The sequence below is a fragment of the Plectropomus leopardus genome, chromosome 3, assembly GCF_008729295.1.
Source record: "Plectropomus leopardus isolate mb chromosome 3, YSFRI_Pleo_2.0, whole genome shotgun sequence".
In the NCBI taxonomy this organism is placed as follows: domain Eukaryota; kingdom Metazoa; phylum Chordata; class Actinopteri; order Perciformes; family Serranidae; genus Plectropomus; species Plectropomus leopardus.
In genome coordinates this window covers 32,545,419-32,557,445 of record NC_056465.1, presented here as the reverse complement: position 1 = coordinate 32,557,445, position 12,027 = coordinate 32,545,419, and the positions used below count along the sequence as shown (strand labels likewise).

At 39.1% G+C, this 12,027-nt stretch overlaps 1 protein-coding gene across 4 annotated transcripts in view; it reads right to left on the bottom strand.

Annotated features, from left to right (window-relative positions):
• palld (palladin, cytoskeletal associated protein) overlaps positions 1-12,027 on the bottom strand; it is a 74,015-nt gene that overhangs the window by 57,260 nt on the left and 4,728 nt on the right. The gene's annotated exons all lie outside the window — the stretch shown is intronic.

The following is a 12,027-nucleotide window of genomic DNA, read 5'->3' as shown; positions in this document are numbered from 1 at the left end:
CAAGGGTCAGTTGACATCACAAAAAAATAAGGGCATGTAGCCATGACAACCTCTGTTTTCGCTCCAAGGAGACCGAATGACACTAACAAAAACAGAGACTATGTCCTCTCATGATGTCATACTGCGATCGCAATACGTCCTCCCAACTGTCAAATAAATCCAGCATGAAAAACCAACAAAAGCAACATCCAGAAGAGCCCAAAATTAAACACACCAGCCACATAAAATAAATGAGCCCACTTATTTAAACAGCAACATGAAGCCTCTGCTTAAAGGAAGTGCTGGCCAACAGGATGTCTCACTGGCCCATTATTGTTAAGACCCACCGTGAGGTTACTTAAGCTTATGTGGACTATTAGAAAAACTATCTTTTGGTATAATTCTGACTGGTGTAGAATTTATATATTTTTATTTTTGTAGACAGTCATCGGCCTAATTAAACTAAAATCTTTCCTCAAACATCATAGCTACACACACACCTTGACATCAGATCGTGTGATTCATATTCCATCGCTTTACAACTTTCTTACGTCTTCCACAACCACATTCATCGATCTTCCTGCCACTGAGTAATTACAGCTGTAGACAAACCACATGTGTGAGTGGTAATTTAAGGTATGTATCATAATTTTCTGGGAACAACAATTAGATGGAGGCAATAGCTGAACCACACGGCGCAGATCTGTGGTCACATGTATGGCTACGGTCTGTGGCGCCTCTTTCAAAAAGTAACTATCATCATAAAGATATTTACTTTTTTTTGATAGTTACTCTCCGTCCTGCTGTAATTGACATCTTGTTATTTGTGCAAGCTGGGTGCAATTTCTGACTTGAGAGTTTTTATACAGAGGAAGCAGCATTTTTCCAGCCATCTGTTGGCCCAGACAAGTAAATATACAGAAAAACAACAAATGTGCTTCATCCACCAGCCACCCACGACCTTGCCACAAACATGCAAACACACAAGCATACAAAAAAGATCTGCTTCCATGACAGCCAGACCACCTCTCCTGGTGTGTGGGGGAGAAGTACACCTCAATACGGGTTATATTTTCGGTTCTAAAGCCAAATCTTTGCCAGTCTGATAGTCTTTGAATACATATTTCACTGCTAGAAAGATGGTATTTTCACAAAACTAGGATGTCAATGCTGTAGAAAGATGCAAATACTTCTGAAACTGATGCTACATAAACAGAGGAAACAGGGCTATGGCATTTGCTTTTACTCACGAGGCATTTTAATGACATCTCAACACATGGCCCAGGGACCGCAGTTGAAAATGGCCTTTTGCTAACACTGGCACATTTATAGCAATATTTATCAAAGTGCACTGTCCCTGTAAAAATTCAATTCAATTCAATTCCATTCAATTCAATTCAATTCAATTCAATTCAATAAGCCTACAAGTACCAGAATGCAATGCGCCACATCATCCCAATAATCTCTCCTGGTGCTGGGTGACATAATTGAAATAATGATCTAAAAACAACATGGCAGACAGCTGGTAATAAACAGTCCTATAAGACAGTTCACAGCAAAAGTATGTTTGTGAAAACATTTTAGGTGACAAATAAGAAACACGTGAACAGAAACTTGGTTACATTTTAATCAGAGCTGCTTAGTTTTACTTTTTGATCTCACTTTTTTCACCCTCCATTTTCAGAATACAGATAACATATCGAACCCACTTTCTGCTCACAAACTCCGACTATTACAGCTAAACAGTACATGAAAATATGTTTCTGAAAACCTTTTTGGTGAGAAAAGGCAATACAGTAACATAATCTTGGTTTATATTTCATCAGCACTGCATGTTTTTTTCATTTGATCTTAGTTTGAGAGAGGGAGAAAGAGGGGTAGAGACAGTATCTCTCTAAATCCACTTTTATGCTCTTTTAGTCAAAGGTGGTGGAAGGAAGTACAATCTGTAGTTCGAGGAATAGCAAAAAGCTAGCAAAAATTTAATTTTTGCTGCCAAATGAGCAGGGAGGTCTAGCTGACTGCAAGATGAATGGCAGTTAAACATTGTACATTTATACATACTACCCACATTGTCATGGCTGAAAACCAGAAAAGTATCCCTTTAAGGCAGGAGGCAGTGAGCAACACACTGATAAGATATTTCACAAACTGAATGTACATTAGTCAGTGCTGATTCAGTACCACCCTGTAATTCTGCTGCATTGAAGACTGAAAAAGACAAGAAATTACTGTGAAACTACCGCAAACAAAATACTACTGGAGGAGCTATAAATGGAAATCGAAGCAACAGGCTGAAGTTGCTGTAGTCAGGGGTTGAACTCAGTGACCTCTCCTCCACACTGAATTTATGAACTTAGATCTGAGCTCCGATCTGACACACATGAGCCAGACATGGAGTATCTTCCTCTCTACCTCCTGCCCTTTCCCTCGTATGAAACCGAATCCGGCAGACCCCCCACTCCAGCTATCTATCCCCATGATATCAGGAGCCTCAGCACTAAACTGAACCGAAAGGGGGATTTTATTCTACTGATATGCAAAAGAAAAACACTGAAAGACTGAGGAACAAAGATGCATATCTTAAATTTCTGTGTAAGACAGTTTAACATTCATACAGCTGTTATCCTGTCACATGTACATGGGAAGGAAGACTCAAGCTTGTCTTTACGAGTCCCATTTGACCTCTTGCTTGCTCATAAAACAAGTATCCCTGCACGGACTCGGATTTTCGCACAACATGCAGCCAAGTGCACAACACATGTACACGCATTTTACAGTTTAAAGCGTCCAGAGAGTCTGCTGCTATACAAGCACAAGACACACAAACACACACAACAGCACGCACTAAATTCCAGCACTTCAGTATTGTCAAAGACACGTAATTGAATCGGGCTCGACATCAAACGCAGTTCTTTGGCAGCCACTCTGGAATCCGACATCCAGGAAAAAATAACAGCCGAAAATATCTCATCAAAAGGCAGATTACTGTAAGCTGAATCTAATGGCCATGCCTTATCAAGCATGATAAATAGCAGAGAGTCATTTAACAGGTGAACAGAGGAATGTAACCCAGTGCTTACTGTTCACGGCCCAGCTGTGGAACAGACCCCGAGGCCCGGATGACTCCAAACTACAAACCTTAACTGAGAACAGAGACAGACAGGACCTGAGTGTCTCAGAGGAACGCTAGAGCACCAGCAGATCTGCCCACTTTAAAGCTGAAGTGTGGAGCTTTTAGGGTCGTGACACACCAAGCCGACAGTCGGCCGTCTGTGAACGCCTGTCGCCTTAGTTTTTATGTTGTGTCTTTCACCATTGGCGCTACTCTGCACTCATCAGCTCTCATCGGCATGTGAACTGTAGTTTCTGCTTTGCTTGCACCAAAACTGTTGTACATCTATTTCAGCATTTCCCCATTGTGAAGAATTTCTGGCTTAATATATGTCATTTTATATCTGAAAATATTGATAAAGGTTTTGCCAGAATGTGTTGTTTGGTCTCCTGAAAATTATCATACATAAGGAAAGTGCTCACAAAATGTATCTTATTATAATAATGGCTAAATTCCCCATCCATGAATACAGTTAACCTGTAGAAGAGTATGCTTTATTGCTTTTAACACAAGTTCATCCAATACATCCGTTTAATTTAACGCTCTCAAAAACAAAATACTATTAAAACTGTAACTGTTTGTAAACTTTTCAGTATATATAAACAGACCTTTTCCACCCCAGCATTATTTCTAAGGTGAAATTGTTTTGTTTTCTTCTCTTGGTAATATTTTCCTCTTTTACAATTGCAATTTACACTAATCAAAGACTGTGTACTGTGATTGTATTCAAGGGCCGTTCACCTGCATACGACTCTGCTCTGAAACCTCTGTCTTTGTAAATAGTCTTGAATTCTCAGCAGATTGAGCATGTTGAATCAGTGTCAGAGGCTGTCATTGATTGGCAGTTTAATTATCTCTTCTCACTCAGGCGCAGAACGTATGCTCTAGTTGGTCATTGACTTCAGTGTTTACGGTGTGTTCGAGTGCAACTTTTTGGCCGAGACACAGGTGACAGATGGTGAGGCAACAGACGGCCTTGTTGTCACTAGTTATCGATGTCGATTTGATGTGTCTGGTGCTTAAGATATAATTGATGTTGTTACATTCAAGTCCTCATCAAACAAGTTCACAAAATGCTAAATATGCCTGTTGCCACCAGGGACAGCTCTCTTTATTTCACTGTATACCAGATGGTGGTTTGTGGCAACTTTCCCGAGCTGGTGCACCAGAAGTGTTTTATGTCAACCAGCCAAAACTTTAGGGGGCACGAAGGGGGACTTTGTACTTGAAATAGTGAAACTTCTGAACCTGTATTTGTTGTGAGGCCCAAGTAAGTTGAGCTGTTGTGATCTGACTGGAAGTAGTTTGACCATTCAGGTGTCACTGAGCATGCAAGGCTGGAGCTGGTTAATGGTGACCAAACTCCAGCAACAGTGCGTGCACGTTTGCCACTGACGCTCAGTGCGCAGGAGAGGCTTCAGTGCAGACTAAAGATTTATGGAGTGTCCTCTGCCCATCCTACTGTTGAACTTGTCTTAGGTTACCATCCTCTTGCCGTGCATGACTGCTGCCTTTGTCCGCAACAGACATGCTTCATATTAAATCTGGTATTCCACTTCTTCAACTGTCACTGATCCACTTATATAACTCCACAAATCTCATTCCCCTCTACTCTTACACTACTCCCTTTCTTGTTTAACTCTTTCTTGTCTGATTGTTGAGGTTTAGTGGTAATTTATTGACCTTATCTTGGTTGGCCATACCCTTAGGGCAGAATTTTAAAAAAATCCTTCTTTTGTTGTGTCAATTTTAGTCCAAAAAACATGGCTGTAAATGTTTTAGGACATAAAATAAGAAACAGTGGCAAATCCTTTTTCACGGTCTACAAGACTCACCCACTAAGCACTGAATGTGATTTCAACATGGTGCTGTCAATGAGCCCAGAATCCTTTTTGGCTGTCTGTACGGTCCATGCACAAAGCTAACATTATTAGAGGTTTATTGCCTTGATTAACAGCCATAGATAAAATAAATTTACACTAAAGTTCACACAGGATGTGCAAGGTCATTCATATTTTCAGTTAAATCCTCTAACCTTGAAAGTGTGAAATGAAACTTAAATTTGAACCTTATGTATGCGTTGTTTTACCCTACATGCCCGCAGTGTCTTTAATTGACAAGTTAAGATTTACAAATACATAAAAAGCAAAGAACACACACATCACATTTAAAACTAGGTGGCCAGAGCTGTCATGTATAATTTAGTATGTTCATGATGAAAACAAGCATGTGTAGTCAGTTTTAAAATAGGATAGGTGAATTAGTGTGAATTTTGTTTCTGTCTGCGATAAGGGGTCAAGGTCAGGAGCCTTGTAGACTGCGAGCAGGAAAAGTCTCACCTCGCTGGGTGAAACTTCACACTCTGTCTCCAGGCCAGCGGAGGGCCAGGGGCCACCGCTGAGGCTTAGACAGGACAGCTCCATTCATCACAACCGCCATTAACGTACCAGTGAGGAATAGCACTGACGTGTGTCCACCTGAATGTTTTACTGCTGATATCTTGATGTGTTAATGCGTAAGAATCTGCAGAGGGCCAGATTTGACGGTAACTGCGTTAGTGATGCAAAGGTGTCTGTTCAGTCGTGATATGGATTAAACTTGTCTTGTCTATTAATGGTTGCGTCACAAAATTCTTTAGCGGCCGAGCTCAAATGTACTCACGCCTTGAACACATCTTTGAACACGTACAGCACACAGTCATGAATATAGTTCAGTTATCAGCATGGCGAGAACTAAGCAATACGTCAAACTGACTACATCACAGCAACATGTAAAATCTCCATACAGTAGACCGTGCGTAGTTAAGGTTTGTGCGAATGTTTCCATGTTTCAGGAATGATACGTTTCTGTCAAACAGTCCCCATATAGTATTCTTCTGAGGTACGAGTGCACCCCCACAGCCATTCCAGGTTTTCTCATTAGCTGGAGCTTAAATATGAAATGACCTCATGCTTGCAAAATTTCTAAAAAAGCAGGTATAAACATACCAGTGCTTTTTCCTTTCCCCTCCTCCTGCAGAGATCAAATGAGCCCACGAGGGAGAATATAAAATTATGGGCTTCCTGAAACAGGCCAAACAGGCAGCATTACAGTCAGGCTACGTCATGAGTCAGCAGTGGGTCACCTGCTATGACCTCATGCTAAGTCTGTTTCACACAATGTAGGAGGAAGGGCTACCGTAGCTGTTAGCTGGTGGAGAAACTACTTGTGAAACAACATGCTGGCACTGTCTGCATCTGTTCCTTATTTGTGAGTAAGTGTAGGAGGTCAATGCAGGTCAAAAAAGACGGCAAAAAAGACAGAAGTTACTGTGAATCCATTTCTATGGACTTTCTAACAAAGAGTATGTTTCATCGACATTAAATTGTTACTTTCACCACTTAATTTTTTATACTCAATATAATTTGAATTTATATGCTCTATTTCCATTTTATACTAACTAAAAATAAACAACCCAATCACCAGACTAACTACATTTCCGCAAACCATTGTTACGTTACCTTAATTTAATAGGTAGCGGATATGTAAAAACTTTATGCTTGAACACTAACATGTTACTTTTAGTCACAAAAAACATTTGGTTATGAAATTATGTTTTGGCTCTGCTTCTGATGACACAGCTATGTATAGAAATGCAATAATACCTGTAAAAACCAACTGCCTTTGTGGAAACACTGTGATGGGTTGTTAAAGAACAACAACATTAAGTGGCTAAAAATCTGCTAAAAAAAGCAGCAATGACTCGCTAAAAGACAGACAGTTTTGTTGTTTGTTTGTCTCAAACTGTGGTCTGCAGAGGACTGAATCTTGGCAGGCGTCGTGCCAAATCAGCTCATAAAAACGTTACTTTTGAAATGTTGATATGATACATATAAAATGTAGAAATGTAACAGCTGTGGTTTGCAGAAACATATATACATACACACGCCTACCAATCGTTTCCTTTGGCAACTAGTCTGAAAAACAAAACACATCTACAATCATGAAATCAAACTAGATTACTTCTTTGATTCTCTGCCATCTTCATGGCCCTTCATGTGTGTCTGTCCACTAAGTTGGCAAACGGGGGCAACATCTGTCAGAAACTGTGATTACAAGGTCTAAGACAGTAAGTGGTATAACGTATGAGGAGGTAAATAACAGGAGGTGGCACATGGTATTTCCTGAAGCCTTAGATTAGAGTGATTTGGCCTGCAGAGGGGAAGAATTATTCCCCAATTTGATCCAGTGGTTTGGTTTCCAAGTCCAAGTTCTGTCTGTTAGAGAGAGAGGAAAAAGCCTTTTGTATCCTTGTGAAGATTTTTGAATTGGATGGAGGCAACTTTAGGAATATAAAGACAATGACTATTTCATAAATAAGTACTTAAATGACAGATTCATATGTGTTTCCTCTTTTGTCTAAGTTCCTGCTGCTCTTTGATCCTGTCCGTCAGTATTAGCTCAAACTGGGGTACCGTGTTACAATCCAAACAAGGATCACACTGTATATTTGACAACAAATTCCATCATCAATCTATGAAATGTTTTCTCCTCCTGATGTTGGAGATGCCGCCTTGTGTAGATGTCAGAGCAAAATTCATCGGCAGCTTCTCATCTTCCAAACATTTCCCCTGTGGTTTTGTGTATATGCTTGAAACCAACAAGCCGAGGCTGCTCTCTGCCGTAACTGCCCATCTCTCTTCATTCAACTCCAAGTTGAGTCTTGAAATACCTTGATTGCACAGCAGGCAGTTAGAGTAATGACATGGAAGAGCATCAGACAAAATGCCTAAAATAGCATGCTGAGCATGCCACAATTGGAGATGGATTTTCTCCGTCTGCTTTGCGATGCACTGAAATAGTGAGAAATCAGTCATCAGGCACCCGCAGCGTGTTGTGTTCTGCACAACTAGACCACACACCATCAATTTTGTTTAGAAATGCTCTCTTTGACAACACAAACACACACAAAAGGGTCTTACACTGCCTGCATACATTCCCTGTTCTCTCATGCCAACTGCTTATCTTAACCCAAAACTAGTCCCTCGAAGAAGTAAAAACCAGCCAAAATGACCTCAGCCTGCAAAAATGCACAAAGTGGTTCCCACAAGGATAAAACACACGCATCCCAATACCAGAGATGCATCATTATAAACAGAGCATTGCATAAAGCATTGTGTGTGAAAGGCATGGAGACGTACTGAAGAATACCAGGCAGTCAGATCCGTAAGACTCTCCGTCCGAGACAAATTGTGGCCGACCACGGGAGACCGCGCCCAGCGCCCCGACCACCAGGAATGTCTCTTTCACTGGCCGTGCAAAATGCTGGCATCAGCTCAGCACCAACTCATTAGCCTGAGTGAAGGAGTAGGTAAAAAGGAGTGTCAGCTGCCTGGACTGGCAACTGCATCAAAGGTGCTGCCCACTGGAAATTAGATAAGCTATTTTAATTCAACCTTTGTAGAAAAAAACACGCCTGTGCATGCTTGTGCAAGGCTATGTTTGTTAGAAATGAGAAAAAAGTGAGCAGAAGCCATTTATTCACTACGGTGGAACATCCAAAAGATATATGAAAGAAAACTAAGTCCATCTGTTGAGATGCACAAGAAAAATTAGACACACCGATGCAATGACATGCACAACATACAGTCAGTAAGTTGCTGCGCGATGACATTTCAGCAAGAACTACATGGGTAAGATATACAGATGTAAGTGTGAGATGTATGAGTTTAGGTTAAAAGGATATTACAAAGGTTTAGGCGCTTGTGCAGAAGTGTTTATGGTCCGTGTGATATACAAAATGTAGAAATTGCACTTTAAGGTCTTGTAATTGTAGAAGCTACAAGCACTGTATTCATTTATTCTGCATCCCCAAGCAGAAGAGAAAGCTCTATCTTTGGGTTTTTCCTTCAGCTAATATGGGATCTCAGGACAGATGATAAACTCTTTTTGCAGTTGCACTTCTTAATATGTCACCATGTGGATATCTTTTTCACCACTGAAACTTCCAAAAGATGCTCAGCTTTGTTTTAAATATCATTTGCTGCCATCTAGTGTCCATATTAAAAAACCAACATAGAAGTGACAGCACTTTTTTTTCTTTTTTTTTTATAGTGCACAGACAATACTCGGTGCATGTCCATGTCCACTGCGGCAAGACACACACACAACAAAAACTGCTGTGCAAATCCGTCTGTCTGTTCTGAAATAACAGCGCAAAGATCATAATCGTGCAATCTTTTTTGGGACATTTATAAACTATACACAAATTGTGAAATTATAGGGCAGAAAGGCAAAGTACTTCTTACTTTTCCACTCCACTTCTCTGAGCTTTCCATTCATTTCCACTATTATATAACGTCAGTGTGGCCGCAGTGTCTGGGCTCTCCTGTTTCCCTGTGGTTAAACATGCTACATACTACCTTCATATTCCCCAAGAAGGTGTGGGGAGATGTAGAGCCTGGTGAGTGAAAACGCCTTGTCATTGCATTGCCTGCATTCCTGTGCCTGGCTCCTGTTGGCCTGAGGACTATTTATACGGCTGCAGGAGAGGCCCCTCATAGCCTGCCGGGGAGATACTCGTCCTGGGCCACCGACTTTATGTCTTCTGATTACACAGACACCTAAAAACACATTGCCTGATCAAAACTTAATGCAAGTTAGGTGTTAAACTCGATCTGACCCTTTGGAGGGGCCAGTGCTCTAACCTCGGACACGTGCAGTCACTCAAGTACTGTGTTTGTGTACAATTTTAAGACTCTCAGGTACTTACTTACTTTGAGGTGTTGAGTATTTCCATTTTATGCTCCTTTTTACTTCTACTCTATTTCATTTGGAAGCCAATATTGCACTTTTTACTCCACAGCATTTAAATGACAAGCGATAAGTGTAACACAAAGTGCTTTATACAGTATAACCAGAGGTAAATAAATAAACAAAATACTCTAAATAATAAATCAACTGCACAAATAATAATAATATATAAAAATGGTAAAAATTTATTAAATTATATTTAATTTTATAATTTTTACCATTTTTATATATTATTAGTAAAACAGACTAAAAAGCATAAATAAATAGTCAATAAATAAATAGGTCAAGTTCAGTGTTGTCATAAATTAAGCTACCTGGCGGTAAAAAAGAAATTAGCTCCAGCTTTATACGCTGCTACATTAAAGTGATGAACACAATAATGCATTAACATTATAATCCAGTGATGTAATGCATAATATTCTACATAAGTACTTTGCTTTCAATTTTAAGTATATTTTTATGCTAATACTTTTGTCCATCCATTTTCTTCCGCTTATCTGAGATTTTTGTACTTTACTTAAGTAAGATTTTGAATGAAGAACTTTAACTGGTAACAGTATTTTTACTCTGCAGTATTGTTTTGTACTTTTACTTTTATCAAATAAAATATTTGAGTACTTTTTCCATCACTAATTAAATTCACATTAAATTTTAAGAATGTCTTTTTCCATCACTAATTAAATTCACATTAAATTTTAAACATGTCAGGCTGAGGACATCCACATTTTAATAGCATATTCTAATGATTTAGTGTTTACATAAACTGCTGCAATAAGAGCATACTATTAAAAATATTGGGGTTTAATACTTTAAAAGTGATAAAATGTGGACAGTATTGCCCAGAATCACTTTAATTCAGCCAGAAAAGCTAAAATATTTTGAGAAACAGACACAAACTGCAGACGCTCGTCCCTACAGCCCTGAAATGATCAAATCTAAAATAGATTGCAACTTTAATTAGCACAGGTATGTCCCTATAGTAAACAGCAGGCACGTTGACTGAGCTGTGAGGGATATATATATGTAGGTTTCTACATATCTAGAAACAAGAGAGGAGTGTATTTTTAGTTAACCAGGCTAGGGGCAGGGGCTGCTGTCCTCTCCAATGGAATAACAGTTCATCCAGGTCCCTGCTTAAACTGGCACAGGTACCAGTGGACACAGAGTGGAAGTCCCCGCAAACCCGAAACCAGGTGGCCCGCCTGTCAACACAGGGGTAACTCTCACCTCCTGGCCGCCTCCCATCTCACTCACCTTATCTCTAATGGCCTGATGCCTGGTCTGGTCGACATCACTGACACTAAAGGTCTGTTCATAAACTTTGGGTCAGCGCATTCCTAGATCATGTTCATCCAGTATCATGAAACTCTGAATGTTAGCGCAGAAGTTTCCACTAATGTTACCTGAGCTGTGTGTTATTTCACTTCAGCAGGTAAACAAGATAAACAATGTTTCTGTAAGTGTCATTTCACTTAAATTACTGTTATGGACTGTTATTTTACCCCTAGTGGTATCCAGTGTTAATTTTGGTAGCTATTTAGGATTTAATCTTGAGATGAAAATGCTTGTTAAATCACATTTTAGTCTTTTTTTATCCTTTTTAGATTAGATTAGATAAAATTAGATTAGATTAGATTAGATTAGATCCACACCAGGACATGGATTACAAACAAAACAACATTCAAAAACAAAGAGATTAAGAGAGCGCTTGAAGAAAATAAAGTAATCACCACTGTTAACATTGTTCATTATTAGAGAACATTATTTTTTTAATTAAAAAGAAAATAAAAATTGAATTTAGTAAGTTAAAAATGTAAACATTATCATTTCATAAACTGATACACAGTACAGTATTCAGTTTTTGTCTACTTTTAGTTGACAAAAACTCAAAATGTTTTAGTCAATGAAAATTCATGACATTTTAGTTGATAAAAACTCATGATATTTTAGTCATTACTTTTAGTCAAGATTTGTTTTTATTTTTATTTAAACTACTGGTAATCTAATTAGGGTAATACAGGTCCCAGAAATTACAATAAAGGTGACAGGTTGTATAAAAATTAATTTAGACATATTTTTTTTCTACAACTACAAATAATTTTCACACACTAAGAAATGCTAATTTCTACAGCAGAGTTTTT